This window comes from Maniola hyperantus, chromosome 2, assembly GCF_902806685.2.
Source record: "Maniola hyperantus chromosome 2, iAphHyp1.2, whole genome shotgun sequence".
NCBI classification, from domain to species: Eukaryota; Metazoa; Arthropoda; class Insecta; order Lepidoptera; family Nymphalidae; genus Maniola; species Maniola hyperantus.
The window spans coordinates 3,027,688-3,033,687 of record NC_048537.1 but is presented as its reverse complement, the minus strand read 5'-3'; the positions used below and the strand labels follow the sequence as shown (position 1 = coordinate 3,033,687).

Sequence of the window (6,000 nt, the reverse complement as noted above, 5' to 3'; positions counted from 1 at the left end):
CGAAATCCTCAATCATCAGCTCCCTCCATATGTTGCCCTTAAAGGAATCTTTGTCTCTCTATATGAAACCAGTGATTGAAAAAAAAAGTTTCATACAAATTTTACAGGAGGAAATTTTTTGAAAATCTCGGCCGCCATCTTGTTTTTCCAATTTTTTTACACTTTTCTAAAACATGTTTACTAATATCTTCAATAGTTGCAATTGTAACAAAATCGGTTGGAAAACAAAAAAGTTACAAAAGTCAGGTCGGCCGCCATCTTGTTTTCTGAAATGTCATAATTTTTCCCTACTCGAATCCCACTTCTGAACATATCTCCCATACATTATTATATCATTTTCTATCTCTTTCTAGGAGAACAATTATGTCAATGAGTCAGTGAGTGAGTGAGTGAGTGGTAATTGAGCTATATATAGTATAATAACTAGTATTTTGCTCGCTGCTCGAGCTGCTAAAGCAGCTCTCGAGGTCTATAATGGCCATTTTGAATAATAAAAAATTTTGTATGAAAAAATAAATTCCGCCATTTTGAATTTTTTTTCAATCCATCGAGTAGACCTTCGGATCCTGATCATCTCTTGCCAAGAAACCACTCTTCCATCTTTCATACCCTCCGAGATGGACGCGGATGAAATTTGTATGGCGGCCATCTTTTTTTCGGAATTTTAAAAAAAATTCAAATTTTTGGCAATTGGATGAGGTTTCGAATGACATTTGGTCGAGCACCTCCCACCTATCTTCAATACCCTAAGCGTGCCCTTCACCCGTCTCCGAAATCCTCAATCATCAGCTCCCTCCATATGTTGCCCTAAAGGAATCTTTGTCTTCTATATGAAACCGTGATTGAAAAAAAAAAGTTTCATACAAAATTTTACAGGAGGAAATTTTTTGAAAATCTCGGCCGCCATCTTGTTTTTCCAATTTTTTACACTTTTTCTAAAAATCGTTTGCTAACATCTTCAATTGTTGCAAGTTGTAACAAAATCGTTGGAAAACAAAAAAGTTACAAAAGTCAGGTCGGCCGCCATCTTGTTTTTCTGAAATGTCATAATTTTTCCCTAGTCGAATCCCACTTCTGAACATATCTCCCATACATTATTATATCATTTTCTATCTCTTTCTAGGAGAACAATTATGTCAATCAGTGAGTGGTAATTGAGCTATATATAGTATAATAACTAGTATTTTGCTCGCTGCTCGAGCTGCTAAAGCAGCTCTCGAGGTCTATAATCGTCATTTTGAATAATAAAAAATTTTGTATGAAAAAAAAAAATTCCGCCATTTTGAATTTTTTTTTAATCCATCGAGTAGACCTTCGGATCCTGATCATCTCTTGCCAACAAACCACTCTTCCATCTTTCATACCCTCCGAGATGGACGCGGATGAAATTTGTATGGCGGCCATCTTTTTTTCGGAATTTTAAAAAAAAATTCAAATTTTTGGCAATTGGATGAGGTTTCGAATGACATTTGGTCGAGCACCTCCCACCTATCTTCAATACCCTAAGCGTGCCCTTCACCCGTCTCCGAAATCCTCAATCATCAGCTCCCTCCATATGTTGCCCTAAAGTAATTTTTGTCTTCTATATGAAACCGTGATTGAAAAAAAAAGTTTCATACAAAATTTTACAGGAGGAAATTTTTTGAAACTCTCGGCCGCCATCTTGTTTTTCCCAATTTTTTTTACTTTTTCTAAAAATCGTTTACTAATATCTTCAATTGTTGCAAGTTGTAACAAAATCGGTTGGAAAACAAAAAAGTTACAAAAGTCAGGTCGGCCGCCATCTTGTTTTTCTGAAATGTCATAATTTTTCCCTACTCGAATCCCACTTCTGAACATATCTCCCATACATTATTATATCATTTTCTGTCTCTTTCTAGGAGAACAATTATGTCAATGAGTCAGTCAGTGAGTCAGTCAGTGGTAATTGAGCTATATATAGTATAACTAGTATTTTGCTCGCTGCTCGAGCTGCTAAACCAGCTCTCGAGGTCTTCGAGGTCTATAATCGCCATTTTGAAAAATATAAATTTTTGTATGAAAAAATAAATTCCGCCATTTTGAATTTTTTTTCCATCCATCGAGAAGACCTTTGGATCCTGATCATCTCTTGCCAAGAAACCACTTTTCCATCTTTCATACCCTCCGAGATGGACGCCGATGAAATTTGTATGGCGGCCATCTTTTTTTCGGAATTTTGAATTTTTTTCCAAAGTTTTGGCAATTGGATGAGGTTTCGAATGACATTTGGTCGAGCACCTCCCAACTATCTTCAATACCTCGAGCGTGCCCTTCACCCGCCTCCGAAATCCTCAATCATCAGCTCTCTCCATGTTTTCCTCCAAATGAATTTTTGTCTTCTATATGAAACCATAAGTGAAAAAAAAAAGTTTCATACAAAATTATACAGGAGGGAATTTTTTGAAAATCTCGGCCGCCATCTTGTTTTTCCAATTTTTTTTACATTTTCTAAAAATCGTTTACTAACATCTACAATTGTTGCAAGTTGTAACAAAATCGGTTGGAAAACAAAAAAGTTACAAAAGTCAGATCGGCCGCCATCTTGTTTTTCTGAAATGTCATAATTTTTCCCTACTCGAATCCCACTTCTGAACATATCTCCCATACATTATTATATCATTTTCTGTCTCTTTCTAGGAGAACAATTATGTCAATGAGTCAGTCAGTCAGTGAGTGAGTGAGTGGTAATTGAGCTATATATAGTATAACTAGTATTTTGCTCGCTGCTCGAGCTGCTAAAGCAGCTCTCGAGGTCTATAATGGCCATTTTGAATAATAAAATTTTTTGTATGAAAAAATAAATTCCGCCATTTTGAATTTTTTTTCTATCCATCGAGTAGACCTTCGGACCCTGATCATCTCTTGCCAAGAAACCACTCTTCCATCTTTCATGCCCTCCGAGCTGGACGCGGATGAAATTTGTATGGCGGCCATCTTTTTTTCGGAATTTTAAATTTTTTTTCAAATTTTTGGCAATTGGATGAGGTTTCGAATGACATTTGCTCGAGCACCTCCCACCTATCTTCAATACCTTGAGCGTGCCCTTCACCCGTCTCCGAAATCCTCAATCATCAGCTCCCTCCATATGTTGCCCATAAGGAATCTTTGTCTTCTATATGAAACCATAAGTGAAAAAAAAAAGTTTCATACAAAATTTTACAGGAGGGAATTTTTTGAAAATCTCGGCCGCCATCTTGTTTTTCCAATTTTTTTACATTTTCTAAAAATCGTTTACTAACATCTACAAGAGCTGCAAGTTGTAACAAAATCGGTTGGAAAACAAAAAAGTTACAAAAGTCAGGTCGGCCGCCATCTTGTTTTTCTGAAATGTCATAATTTTTCCCTACTCGAATCCCACTTCTGAACATATCTCCCATACATTATTATATCATTTTCTATCTCTTTCTAGGAGAACAATTATGTCAATCAGTGAGTGGTAATTGAGCTATATATAGTATAACTAGTATTTTGCTCGCTGCTCGAGCTGCTAAAGCAGCTCTCGAGGTCTATAATCGCCATTTTGAATAATAAAAAATTTTGTATGAAAAAATAAATTCCGCCATTTTGAATTTTTTTCCACCCATCGAGTAGACCTTCGGATCCTGATCATCTTTTGCCAAGAAACCACTCTTCCATCTTTCATGCCCTCCGAGCTGGACGCCGATGAAATTTGTATGGCGGCCATCTTTTTTTCGGAATTTAAAAAAAAAAATCAAATTTTTGGCAATTGGATGAGGTTTCGAATGACATTTGGTCGAGCACCTCCCACCTATCTTCAATACCTCGAGCGTGCCCTTCACCCGTCTCCGAAATCCTCAATCATCAGCTCCCTCCATATGTTGCCCTAAAGGAATCTTTGTCTTCTATATGAAACTATAAGTGAAAAAAAAAGTTTCATACAAAATTTTACAGGAGGGAATTTTTTGAAAATCTCGGCCGCCATCTTGTTTTTCCAATTTTTTTCACTTTTTCTAAAAACCGTTTACTAATATCTGCAAGACCTGCAAGTTGTAACAAAATCGGTTGGAAAACAAAAAAGTTACAAAAGTCAGGTCGGCCGCCATCTTGTTTTTCTGAAATGTCATAATTTTTCCCTAGTCGAATCCCACTTCTGAACATATCTCCCATACATTATTATATCATTTTCTGTCTCTTTCTAGGAGAACAATTATGTCAATGAGTCAGTCAGTGAGTGAGTGAGTGAGTGGTAATTGAGCTATATATAGTATAATAATAATATAATAGAGATCTAATATATCTTCAGTTAAGACGTCACAATATGTCGGAGAGTCATTCTTATCTAACTACTAGCAGAGTGAACTATTGTAAGGGAACTCTCGGTTCGACCCTGATTCGACGATATTATGTCAAATATTAGGCTATGGTGACGTAAAAAGAAAAATATGGCTACTTCAGGGCTACCTGCGTAACAAATGTACCAACGTCAAATGGACCAACATTTGACGCCTGCCAGTGACGTCGAAGCCTCGACGCGTTTTGAAACTTAGGAAATTCCCTAACTGTCGTGGACTGAACTACTAGTCTATTCTTAGTTTGGAGTTTGGACGTATTATATTCGGATTGTTTAAATTAGAAATTTCAAAGAAAACCAGAATAGCATATATTAGATATAACTCAATTTTTAAACGATTAGAACTAGAAAATAGAAAACTTACTAACTAACATAGTGATTTAATTTAATATAAGTAAACAAAAATCAAAATAAACAATAGAATCTAATTGAACTAATCAAGTAACTCGCAATAAATGTTCTAATAGGTTCACTAGTTGTCTATCTCTAAATTATAAAACGCCATAACTATATTTTAATTAGGCACTATGCTATTTTCTTTTTATTTTGTACTATCCAGTATTTTTTTGCATTGCGTAGAATTGCTTTAGAATTAGAACTCCCACCACCTCTACCCGCCTCTGCATGGTACAAATCGCTTGGGTTTACGTGCTATTGAATACTTCAATTGTTGTACAATTTGGGGGAAACTCGTGTAAGATGGAAAGGGACTTTATATAAGTCTCGCATAATACTATGTCTCATTAACATCGAAATGACGTCATTTGACGTATATTTAAGTAAAAGAGTCTAGTGCTGACGTCACTAAAATGGAGCAATTTGCGGGACTTATATCACAGGAATGTTACCAAAGCTCAGCAAACCTTAAGCCCTGTCCGTAACAATAAATAATTGCGTCGTGTACTGAATGCTGCATGATAAATATATTTTCGACTTTTTCACGTAGGTATAAAAGACGAAAATTATTGCACTTCGACACAATTATTATTATTGCCAAACATGAAGTAAAACGCAATTTTTTATTGGTGTGGACACGGTTTTAGAGTAATTACGCACTACGTCCGATCCGAATCTGTGAAAATATGGATATAAACAACTCAGACCGAATTCCCTTAGGCACTAATCCGATCTCTAATCCAAATCAAAGCTATTCAGGGGACATCTTTGGCATATCTATGTCATTTCTACGTAGAGCGTTTACATAGTTGAATATTATGTGGCCTTTCAATCGGCGTCAACATTCGAATACTTCTTCCGAATTGGAGGCTCTTCAACGCTAACGGTCCAAATTTTTGATAATGAAGAGAAATTGGATGACGGAAATCGGATCTAGTGTGTAAACTATTTTACAAATACATAGTTCGATGACTACTACGGAACGTATTTTAACGGATCGGATGTAGTGCGTACCCACTCTTTGGGATTTTTGGAATATCCATTACACTATACTTAATTGACAATATAATTGATTTGCAAATATAATATTTAAGGTAAAAAAATACATAGGTACGTACTACGTTTCCAATGTTCCAGTTTAGAATAGAACTAGCTTATGCTCGCGACTTCGTCCGCGTGGACTACACAAATTTCAAACCCCTATTTCACCCCCTTAGGGGTTGAATTTTCCAAAATCCTTTCTTAGCGGACGCCTACGTCATAATAGCTAC

At 36.0% G+C, this 6,000-nt stretch overlaps 1 protein-coding gene across 1 annotated transcript in view; it reads left to right on the top strand.

Moving 5' to 3' along the window:
• Klp31E (kinesin-like protein 31E) overlaps positions 1-6,000 on the top strand; it is a 96,751-nt gene that overhangs the window by 72,398 nt on the left and 18,353 nt on the right. The window lies entirely within an intron of this gene.